Consider the following 12364-nt stretch of genomic DNA (forward strand, 5'->3'; position numbering starts at 1 on the left):
ACAGAAAACGAAACATGCATCTACTCCTTCTCAACTTTCCTTAGACATGAGTAGTTAACTTGGTCTGGGTCAGGATTTAATGCAGGATCCTTGTAAAAGAAAGAGGAATACTTCTTTTCCTGAAGAAATTCAAGATTCTGAAACTGGACTGGAAGATGAAGGGGCAGATACAGGGTATTCTCCTTAGATTTCTGATCCATACTCAGAGGAGAGGCCAGTCTCCTTGTGGGGGGTTTCTATTTCTCAGACACTTTTTAGAATTTGCCAGTATTTTCTGTTAAGAATATTGAGGTTTCTCAGTCCCTCAGAAAATAATATGAACTGCTACAGATGGAAAGTACAGTTGTGTAAGAACTTACCTTAACAGCAGATGCCCAATTGATCACTGCTGCAGTATTCCAAACAAGTGGATCATCTCTGTTGATGTCCGGCCAGTGCACCAAAGGTTTACCTTTCCTAGGCCATACTTGTGACATGTGACCTCACCTCACAAGCACAAGGGTGCATAGGCAGATGTGTGAGTGTAGATCTTCTGACATCACCATGCCAGAGTCCTGATGGCAGCTGAGTGAGTGGCTAGTTAGGAGGGGTCGAACATGAAGAGGTAAGGAGCCTCCTTGGTCCTTGGACTTTGGTGCAGGGTAAAAAAAAAAGGAAAGAAAGATCTAAAGAGAGAAGATGGTAACCAAGTAAGAAGGGAAGGAGGGTGAGAAGGAATACTGTAACAATGACCAGTAGGAAATCTAATGTTATGGTAAGTTCTTACAGAGCTGTATTATGTCCTGACTCAAATTACTGTTGCAGTACTGCAAACAAGTGAGTGATTTCCACAGTTGGAGGGAACATATAAACATATGGGGAGTTGGCTAGCAGACAAAGGGACTGACCTAGTGAAGGCTGTCCTAGACCTTTTAGTGTTTAGTGAATGTGTGTACAGAAGACAGGTGAGGCAACTTCCAATATGGCCCTGACATCCACTGTTTTGTGCAAGGCCCCCCAAAACATGCCACTGCCCTAGAGTGAGCACTCAATGGCACGAGGGCAAGGATTTGTCATCAAGAAAATAACAAAATATCCAGTATGCAATGATTTGATGGGATACTGGCTGGCTCAGCCCTGAATCCATGAATGAGACAAACAGTTAATCAGACTTGCAAACAGACTTAGTCTTGTCCAAATAATCTTCAGCTGCCTGTGAACATCTAGTAGTCTTTCCCCCAATTCTGTGGGTTAGTGTGTTAGGGAAGAAAACAGAATGATTAACGGCATGGTGGAGAGCTGTTAGGCTGTTCAACACTTTTGGCATGAAGGAGGGATCACCCTTTTAGGGCAGTGATTCCAAACATTTTGGGTACGGCATGTCAAAAATTCAAAAAATACCTTACTTAACTCTGCTGGTGTGTGACCCCCACCCCCCAAGAATAAATAAAAAAATAAAATAAACAACTAAAAATAAATCAGCATAGCTCTTGATACATCAAGGATACATCTCAACAGAATCAGGAACAAATCTAGAAATAAGAGACATGGACAGTTTTAAACTACTAGTACTATTAATTTGAGGCAATGACAGAAAAAAATAAATGCGAATTAATGTACATTTTCTGAAGTACAAGTCTATAAATCTTATTTCCATTATTAAGTGTAAAAAGTCACCAGTTTTAGGAGAGATTAAGGAGGACAGTTGAGAGGAATGTAAAACAGCACATGCTTAGAATGTAGACTACTTGCCCCTTGCAGAAGTGTAACCATGAAGAGAAACTAATGTCAGCACTGCCCTTTGCAGACTGTATTAAGACAGTATACCAAAATAGACTTTGAGGTTAATAACTTCCTTACCTCTGCAGCAGTGTTGTTGAACTGGCTCCTGGCACACAATAATTCAATGTACTTCACACAACTAACGAATGCAAAAGCAGTTTCTTTGGTAACTCGGGTGTTGGTAAACACTGGCAACCCAAAATGTCATGCCATGCTGTCTCACCTTTGACACGCGTGTCATAGATTCGCCATTGCTGACTTAGGGTCATCATGTCCTTGTGAAAAATAAGGAAGGAGGAATGGCCATGAGTGCCTGTCACTCTAACACTCTTAGTGGAAGTGAAATCCAGAAACAGAATGGTCTTCCAGGTGCAGAATTTGAAATTAGCGGAGACTGCTGGTTGAAAGGGAGCCACAGTAAGCTATGCCAGCATAAAACTGAGGTCTGGAGGGGGTAGTTTCCTTGGTGGTCTAATATGCAGAATCCCCTTTAAGTAATTGTTAATAGGTATACACTTGGCAAACTGCCACCAGGCCCATCCATGCAACCCAATGAAATTGTGTCCCTATGTATCGTGGGTGTTTCTTAGGATGAGCTACGTTAAGTTTCTAAAGGCTATGCGTGTGTGTGAGTACAGGGGTATGTTAGTTTGGGTGCAATTACGGTCTGCCTCTGTCTTTCTGCAGTGGTAAGGCCATAGGTCTAGATAAGACCCACACAAATACTGAAAGCAGTAAACAGGACTTGGGATGTAATGATTAATACTACTTGGATACCAAGGACACTAACTCTAGACTGGCAAGCTGAGATGTTGGTCTCCAGATTTAATAAAGAGGATCAGCTGGAACATTCCAACTGTAGAGGGAATCAAAATTCCTCAGCATTCCTGGGGGGAAAAAAACAAACATTTCAGAGTGCTGGACAGGACATGCTAGCCAATGGTCAAGCCTCTTACCCTCAACAATATGTGAAATAATGTCACTTATAGTACATACAATGCGAAGGAATGGACCAGCTAATTAGCTGTACAGCACTGTTTGAGGAGGAGTGGGAGTTTGCTAAATCATTATGAAGCTATTCTACGGATTAGGAGAAAGCTCCTGACTGGGTGCCTCAAGCATGTGGTATTGAAAGATCCACAGTAGTACTAGATTCAGAAGATTCTGTTATGTTCTGTATAGTTGATGCGTAAATACAGTTTGACCCCAGGAGGGCTAACGGGCAGAAAAGTACAGAGGGCGAACAGATGGCCCACCTAACAAGAGAAGGCCAGACCCTGCATTCATGAGTTCACACAGGTATTCTAGGATGGACGGTAACTCTGATTTCTTGGGCTCCTGGTTATTACTAGGGCACCAGAAAGAAAATCTCTTCCATTTGACTATGTAGGAATTTCAAGTGGTGCGTCTCCTAGCTTCTTGGAAAACCTTAATTATGTCTTCTGAATACTGGTGCCTGAAAAGAATCAAAACCCTACCATCCACAAGCTTAGGATGACAGGTTGGGATGTAGTAATGATCCTTTCTGCTGAGGGATGATGTCTGCCTACTGTAGCAGTTTGCAGCATTTGCCCTTGGCTAGATGAAACAGAAGAGGGAACCAATGCTGTCCTAGCCAAAAAGGGGTGACTAGTAAGAATTTTCTTTTTGGATCTTTAAGCAGGACTCTTGAAAGGAGAGGTGGTGGAGAAAAGGGATGGAGGACATTTCCTGTCCACTGGAAAGAGAAAGCATCTTTCTTTCCAGCAGAAGGGTAAGGGTTCCTGGTACAAAAAAAGGGGGGGGGGTGAGTTGTGTGTTGCTGTCTGAGGCAAACAGATTTACCCGAGGTGTTCCCCAATGGTGCAGGGCATCAAGAAAGACTTGTTTATTCAGGGTATATTCATGAGGTTCATCCAAAGCCCTTCTTAAAGTGCTGCCAACACACTGTCCTGTGATGGGATGTACATGGTGAGCAAGGACATGTTTTTTTTTTGGGTGGCAAAGTCTTAGGCCATCTGTGCTATTCTGCATAGTTGGCATGATCCAGTGCTTCCTTGCTTATGTACCACATGGTTGTCATGTTGCATGTGAATATTCGAAAAGGACCTGGCTCCCAAATACATGAGAAGACCTGAAGAGCTTGGATGAGAGCCCTCATCTCTTTCAGGTTTATAGGTTCCCTTTGAAATTTTTGCTGACAACTGCCCTGGGCTCTGTGGGTGCCTGTCCAAGCCCTCCAGGTCTTGGCCAAGACATCTCTGCGCAATTCCCGAAATGGAACTGGTAGGGAGAAGGGAAGTCCTGGGTTGAGTTCCACCTGATCCACCCACCAAGAGAGCTCCTTCCGGAGACAGAGAATTTGGGGAGTCTGTCTACAGGATCAGTATGGTAGGACCAGACTGTTTTCAGGTACCACTGAATTTTCCTCATATGGAGTCTGGCTAGAGTGAGCACTGGGACAGTGGCTGCCATGAATCCTGGGGCTCTTGGTCTTTCTCAGGACAAGTACTGGTTGAGGGACGAAAGGCAGAGAAAATAAGCTGCAAGATTCGGATCTTTTTCCTGAGGCTGGTAACCCTGCATCTTTCTAGTGTCCAATCTGCAGCCCAGGCACAGTAAGGTCTTGAAAGGGCTGGAGGGAGGATTTTCTTGCAGATGACAGTGGACCCCAAATGCAGGAGGAGGTTGAGGATGAACTGGAGTCGATGGAGTAGGACCTGAGGCAAGACAGCCGGGATCAGCAGACAATCTAAGTAAGGTCAACTCCGTGAGTTTGGCAGAAAGGTTATCACTGGTGCTAGACACTCTGTGAAAACTCTTGGAGATGTAGAAAGCCCAAAAAACAAAGCACTAAAGCGAAGGTGATATGAACCAGTATAGAGCCTGAGGAATCGCCTGCAAGAGGGAAAATGTTATATATGGATGAAGGCATCCTTTAAATCCAGGAATACTAGGTTTGCCTGACAAAATATGAAAGGCAGATGTGTGTGCATGGAGAGCATTTTGAAGGTTGGCTCTTTTAAGAAGGTGTTTAGCAGACAGAAATCCAGTAGGGGGCTCCATTGCTTTTCTTTTCTTGGAACTAGGAAGAGTCTGAACTAAAAACCTCATCCTAAGAAATTTATGGGCAATGGTTCTAAAATACCTTGTGCATACACTTCTTGCAGTATGGGTGGCAGAAGATGGAAGGGGGGGGGGCAGTTCTTTCCAGGCCATGGCATAACCCTTTTTTATAATGAAAAGCACCCAGTGGTCTGTGGTGATTTTTTCCCAGTTTGAGAAAGACTGAGCAAGTCTTTTGAAAAGGGGCAGACAGGGCTGAGGGGTTGGGAGATGATGTTTTATAAATAGTCACAGATATTTTCCCCTGAAGGAAGGCCTCCCAGATGTGGAATCCTTCTGTTGTTTGTCTGGGAATCACCCTCTTGGAGCCTCCTTGTGTTTTTGAATGTGTCTGTGGAGTCCCATCTAACAAAAAAGTGGGTTTAGCAGGGTAATTCCTCTGGTATCTAGGCAGAAAATTTAACAGAATCTGCCTGCATTCTTCCACTATCTTGCCTTGCTCTTGTAGGTCTTTAAATAAGCTATCAGCTTGTGGACCAAACAAAAGGTCGTCATCCAAAGGCGAATCCGTAAGTTTGGCTTTGAAGTCTTCTAGCATGGGTTGGGTTTGCAACAATGTATACCTGTAAATGACAAAACCAGTAGCAACTGCATCTGGAGCTTATACAGCATTGTAACTAAATTATACACTTTGCCTGGCTACCTCAAGTAGCCTGATTAAAGCAAAGACAACATCTGTTGTCTGGAGTCTGGCTGCTGTGGCTCTACCAAAATCTTCTTTAAGGAAATGAGAAAGGATAACAGATACTTGGTCATCTAGGTCAAATAATTAATAGTCCTGAATGTCAGAACAGAAGATATAACCCCATCTATCTGTCGCCCTGTCTTTGTCAGAAAGAGGGCATTTATTACGAGACACAGATACTGCAGAGGGGGGTCTGCCACTGGATTCTTCTACAAGAACTTAAGCTCATCAGGAGCTTTATAAAATCTGTCTGGTCTTTTGGGGGTAGAGGCTGCCAATCAGGGGTAGCAGAGGAAGACTGGAAAGCATCCAAGAAAGCCTCCAGAACTAAAAGGACAGCTGAAGGGACCAGAATATCCATTTCCAAAGGACTGACGTATCATTTATGCACTCTGAAAATCTGTTTAGACTCCCATTTAAAATGTTTCATCATGTTTATAATTGCCTTTGCAAATGAAGCTACTTCAAAGAGAGGAGAGACAGGGGACAAGGATTTTTCATCATCAAAAGGAATTTAGCCAAGGAAGTGTATCTGACAGATGTATGCCAGAGAATGTTCAGAGTCACAGTAATTTTATGGGAGTATGGAACTAGGAGGATGGACAGAAGGGGGGGGGGTCAAAGCCATGATAGCCTTCAGCATGCCCTGAGAAAAGTCAATCCATTCTCTCTCCTTAGACAGGGGAAAACAAGACACATGCTTAATTTTTTGGCGTGATGCTGCCTGCACCAAGTGGGGAGGTACATACCCCTGATGTACCTTTATTAAACTTACCAGGGATCTGTTCCCTAACTAGAACTGTGGGATGCCCTCTGGGCTCTCAGATTCTAATCTGTGGTTCACCTTTGTCTATGGGAGCCGATTCTTCAGTCATAATTCTCTCAGACACCATACCAGCCTTCGGCAGGGTCTGCAACAGCGGCGGAGGCAGACATATCACAGGTTCTGAAACCTCAGTGGGTACACTGGAACCAGAAAAGGTACACAGAGTACCCAGCCTGAGCCTTTTGATTTTTTTTTGAGGGTTGGAGGTACATCCGGGAAAGCAGGATTTGCCATTGTGGAGTGGGCCAAATGCTTCAGAAGTTGTCTCCAAGAAAGTGTTAAGCAAAGCCAAATGGGATTGCAAAGCTTCAGAATAAAGGATTGGCAGATGTAACAGGCCTTGTAGCCATGCTCCATGCCTAGGCAAAAGAGACACTGGGTATGTAGGTCTTTGAACAGGATTTGCCTACCACACTTGCATTTAACCTTCCTACCTGACATCTAGAACAGATATAGGACAAAAAACAGGTAACTAAATGAAGGTTCCACAATGGGGCACTTTTCTGTCTTTAATGAAGATACAATACCAACCCCCAAATGATGATCAATCCGTTGGATACGTGACCTGTGTTTGGGGTGATGGTGAGGTAGTCTGAGGATCTACACAATCATACATCTGCCTATATACCCCCTACATTTGTGAACCGAGAACACACTCAGATGTATGACCACGGGAAGGTTAAAATTTGGTAGCCCAGTCAGAAATCAGTGGTGATAATCCACTTGTTTTGTATACTGCACCACTGATTTAAGTCAGAACATTTTCCAGAACCTTCACCGATTCTTCAAGTTCTGGCATTTTTGGAGGATGTGCGTGTCACTGCTTAGAATTTTCCCGATAGTCAGCCAGCTGTCCCTAAAGCGGCAGACAGAATGTATAAAGTTCCTCAGTCTTTTACGATTTTATACACTGTTCCCAAACATGACCCAGCGGCTACAGCTATAGTTAATCCTGCTGCTAAACATTTAGTTAATTCCTATCCCACTCTTTCTGATAAGGATGGGGATAAGTATGGGAAAAATGTGTATGTTTCTCCAACTTAGATTTTCAGAATTTTGAACTGTCACGCTCTTATGTTAAAGTTTATTCTGACTAATTATAAAAGTATGAAGAATGTTTTGTCCGCAGTTTCTTCGTGTGAGGAAGAATCTACTTAATATAATTTTGTTTCTTAACTGTAGGAGTCGCTACTCATTGTTTACAGTGTGTGTACGACTCAGTTGATACTTCTTCCAGCTCTATGACCTGTTTTAAGGAGGTCTGCCTGGCTGTGTTCTCAGAAAAATGTGACGTTAAATTCTCTTTTGGATAGAGATTTTAGGTCTTTGGTTCCTCTGCTGCAGAGGTTATCAATACAAGTGTGATGAAAACAGTAGGCAAATACAAGGAATCTCTAAGATTATTCTTCTTTCAAAATTTCTAAGGGATTGTCTAACCTCTTATCCAATTTTTAGCAAAATAAATAGTCTCGACCAAAATCGATGTAAGCAGTTGTTTACTAAGTAGCAAGGGAGTTCTAAAAATAACTCATAAAACTCCACAACCAAAGACAGTCCAATATGTCAATGGTTATGAAAGGGACCGTGTTTCAGTTCCCCCAACACACACACACAACCACCCTGGCAGACCCCTTTCCCTTCCAGAAAGTCTGAACATCCACTTTTCTCTTTGGCAACAAGTAGTTTCAGACAAATTGGTTCTGAAGATCATTCATCAAGTTTACAGATGGCAGTGGAAGAAAATTCCTCCTTTCCAGGGGTAAACCATCAACCAGACCAGTCAAGGCTTCTTTCCACCTGTAATTCATCAAATGCTGTCCCAAGGAGTGACAGAACCACAGCTTTCCTAGGTGTGGAAAGGTTTTTATTCAAGGATGTTTTAGTGCCAAAGAAAGAAAATGCCTTGAGCCCAGTTCTGGATCTTTCTTTCCTAAACCTGTGTGTGAAAGTTCAGTGCCCAAGTTCAAAATGATGTCACTTCACAATCAGTTACCTCCTCATTCAAATTTCCTGTTAACAACAGATTTAAAAGATGCATATTGCATCCTTTTTCACATCGATTTCAGGCATTTCTTAAGGTTATTATGTGTCTGGATGGGCCTACGTCAGAAGACTGAAAGTTCAAAAGACTGAAAATTAAAATATCTAAAACTCAAAATATCGAAAACATGTTTAATGCAGTGGGCAAAACTCCCTGCTAATTATATATACCAACTCTGAGATCGCACAACAGTAGAGAAGGAGCAAATTCCATTTTCAAATATTTTGACTTTTAGATATTTTGATTTTCAGTTTTTTAAATTTTAGATTTTCTGAAGGGGACCCAACTGGATCGCATTATCAGTTCTCTGCTTTATCATTTCGGCTATTGACTGCACCAAGAGTGTTCACAAACTGTCTACCTCCAGTTATAGCTCACTGCAAGCTACAGGGTTGTCCACTTTTTTTCATATTTGGACAACTTCCTTATCTTGTCTTTTTTAAAGTGTCAGGAATCTTAAACTTTGATGAGATCTCTTCACAAGACAGGGTTCCAACAGAACATTAAAAAGTCTTTTTTTGACTCTTTCACAAAGAATCGTGTTCTTCTGGCATCAGCTAGACCCCTCTGTTCAAGGAACCTTTTCTTCCACAGGAAAAAAACAGATCTAAATCTATTTCTAAGGTTTTTCCCACTCAGACTTCAGCCACTGTGAGGGAATATCTCAGGAGTTTGGGGTCTCATGGCTTCTACGATTCTCATGATATCCCTGGCAAGACTCCATAACAGAATGATAAATTGTTATCTGAAGTCTCTCTGGGACCAGGACCAAAATCCTTTGCCTTTTCAAATCTCAGTGCTAGGGGTTTATCAGAAGAGAGACCACTAGGTTGAGACAGCAAATACCCCTAAATCCAGGTCTCCATTTCCCCTCCCTTTTCCAAGACGGTCTGTCACCACAGATGCCGCAGACTTTGCACGGGAAGCAGTTTCAGGAGGGATAAGAGTGCAAGACGTGTGGGACACCAAAGAGACACGCACAAAAATATAAAAGATGCTTGCCCTGATCAAAGCACTCAACTCACTGAATCATCTTTGGTCCTCGGGGCCTCATCAGGTTGTTAGACAATACCACAGTCATATGGTACATCAACAAGCAAGGAGGAACCAGGTCATACCCTTTGCAGATTAGCCATGTTAACTAGAGATATAGCTTCACAGCACAATCTCACTCTACAGGCATCCTACATTCCATTAGAGCAAAACTGTGGAGCAGACAATCTGCACAGGACAGAGGTAGTCCCTCAAGAATGAAAATTAGATTGGGGTTCTTCCAAGAGTTGATCCATCTGTAGGCAGTTTCTCAAGTAGACCTCTTTACCTCCTCTTTGAGCAATCAGCTATCAAGATTCTGCTCCAGGACTCCATGCAAGAAGGCCTGGAAGACCTATGCCTTTTCTTTTCCTTGGACAGGAATGTTGATGTACGCTTTTCCACCCTTTCCACTAATATCCAGGGTACATCAGCAGGAATCCCCCCCCCTCCAAAAGATCATTGTGTTAACTCCCTTCTGGCCCAGGGAACAGTGATTCTTCCTTTTTTAGGAAAACGCCAGGGGCAGTTAACACAAGGTTCCTCACTGGATGAATCTACTTACAAAAGATCAGGGCTATTTGATACACTCCCAACACCTATCAACTTCAACTGACTGCCTGGATCATATGGTCTAAATTATCTTTAGCACCTGTTTACTGAGGATGTGCAGCAGGTACTAATGGAGGCAAGAAAGCCTGCTACCAGAAAATCATGCATTATCAAATGGAAAAAGCTTTTAGTCGGTGCCAACAACAAAACCAACACCCAATTAGGGCTATCTGTTCTGACATTACAATGTTTGTGTGAGTTACTAGCCTATGGTCTTTTTACTCACCTATCAAGGTTCATTATCAGCCAATTCAGCATGCCTGCCCATGAATCCTCCTCTCATGTTAAAATGTTTATGAAAGGGGTTTTGTATAAGAGGCCTCCAAGAAAACCGGTGGCCCCTGCTTGGGATCCTAATTTTGCGTATGAGAAGCTAAAACTCACTCCATTTGAACCAGCTAACCAGGCTGACTTCAGGTTCTTAACATGGAAGAGAGGTTAATGGATTTCTGACCTCTGCATGGAAAGGAATCAGGACTGCAGGCTCTAATGGTGAGCCAACCCTATTTCATTTTCCACAGACAGAGGGTTTCTTTGAGAACTAATCCCTGTATTATGTCTACAGTGGTACCACAGTTTACATTAAAACAAACTATCCATCTGCCTGTTTTCATTCCTGAACATAAAAATGAGATGCTAAATTCTCCTTTGGATAGAGATTTAGGTTTCTTATTCCTCTGCAGCTGAATTTATCAAAAAGTGTGATGAAAGAAGTAAGTTGATACAGGGACACTCTAAGATTATTCAGTACTTTTCCAAATTTTCTAAGGAACTGTCTTAACCTTGGATGTCCACAGACTGCTCAGGTACTATCTTGGTAGACCTAAATCTTTCAGGTCTTCAGATCAGTTGCTCATTTCCTGTGAAGGTAAGAGGAATGGACAACCTGTGTCAAAGCAGACTATTTCCAAATAGTGGTCTAAGGCTATTAGCTTTTGTTATACTCAAAACTACTCCAAGCAGGGTCAAGGCCCACTCTACCATGGCCTTAACGTCATCTATGGCTTTTTTGTAAAGCGTTGGACTCAATGTTTTCTAGAATCAGCAACTTGACCATCTGAAAATAATTTTACAAAGCATTATAAAAGTTTGATTCCTTCTTGAAGTCTAGTTCATACTTTGCTAGGACCATTCTGCATGAGCTCCTGGACCCTTCTTCCATTGCACAAATGTACTAAGCAACCGTAACCTAGCCATATAGCTAAGGCTACTGCTACAGTGATCAATATGATGAACATAGTACAATTGTGGGAAGATGCTTGAATGATCACTGCTCAGTGGAGGCCCTCTTCCCCTCCATATCCCCTGTTTTCTGGTGTGTTGTATATACCAGTGTGTGTAGACATTTATTTTTTGTTGTTCCTAGCACTGTCCATTCAGGGATCAGCCACCCTCTCTCTGATGGCATGAAGGCTCTAAAAGGCTTGGTGCCTAAACCTGCTTTTTTAGTAAGCTCAGGTCGAGCTGACTGATGGTTTTGGTGCACTGAAGTTTTGGAAGCTGGCTGGTTATTATAACCTAAGGAGGATATAACCCATATAGCTAAGACGACTGCAGCAGTGATCATCAAACATCTACTGTTTATGGTAAGTTTACTCACACAACTGTACTATTTATCTGTTACAACTAGCTTCAAGGAATGTTTTGCAAAGAATGAACACTAAGGCTGAACACCACCACTTTTTGAAAATGCCACTACGGAATAGAAAGACAAAGGCAAAGGAAGAATTTCACAATATTAATGAAAATACACTTCACATCTGGACCGGACAACCAAATTAGTCTTTAGTACGGGCATGCAAACAGATGTTCACTGAAGACAGTGGAATCACTCCTAAACAAGGCATCAAAATTAGCACACCCACACCAACAGGGCCCAGAACTGAGAGTATTGTTTTGGAGGTGCATCGATCACCACCACAGTGAAGGCTTGAACACCCATTTCTTCAGAGTGGCCCTATGATGGCCAAATATTAAACTACAACAGCCAAAGGCCAGTGGGTAAAGGAATGAAACAACTAATCAATTGTCTTGGGGGGGGGGGGTACTAAAGGTCAGAGGACTGAAATCAGGCATTACACTAGACCACTTAAACTGGATGTGCCAGCATGCAAGTCCCAAGGAGCAGACAGATTATTCAAAAACTGTTTAATTTACACTGGGCCAGAGTTCTGCATTACTGCAGAAATGCTACTTAACAGTGGACTAAGATCTGGATCAAAACAAGCTCAAGACAGGCCAGGGAAAACTGGGAAGTCCTGCAATCTGAAGAGGAAGAGGACATCTTATGGCTAAGATGAAT

General features: G+C 42.6%; 1 protein-coding gene across 17 annotated transcripts in view; it reads right to left on the reverse strand.

Moving 5' to 3' along the window:
* Positions 1-12364, reverse strand: part of PTPRK (protein tyrosine phosphatase receptor type K) — a 3469591-nt gene that overhangs the window by 1918626 nt on the left and 1538601 nt on the right. The window lies entirely within an intron of this gene.

The sequence above is a fragment of the Protopterus annectens genome, chromosome 1.part0, assembly GCF_019279795.1.
Source record: "Protopterus annectens isolate FY-2018-M chromosome 1.part0, PAN1.0, whole genome shotgun sequence".
Classification (NCBI taxonomy): Eukaryota; Metazoa; Chordata; order Ceratodontiformes; family Protopteridae; genus Protopterus; species Protopterus annectens.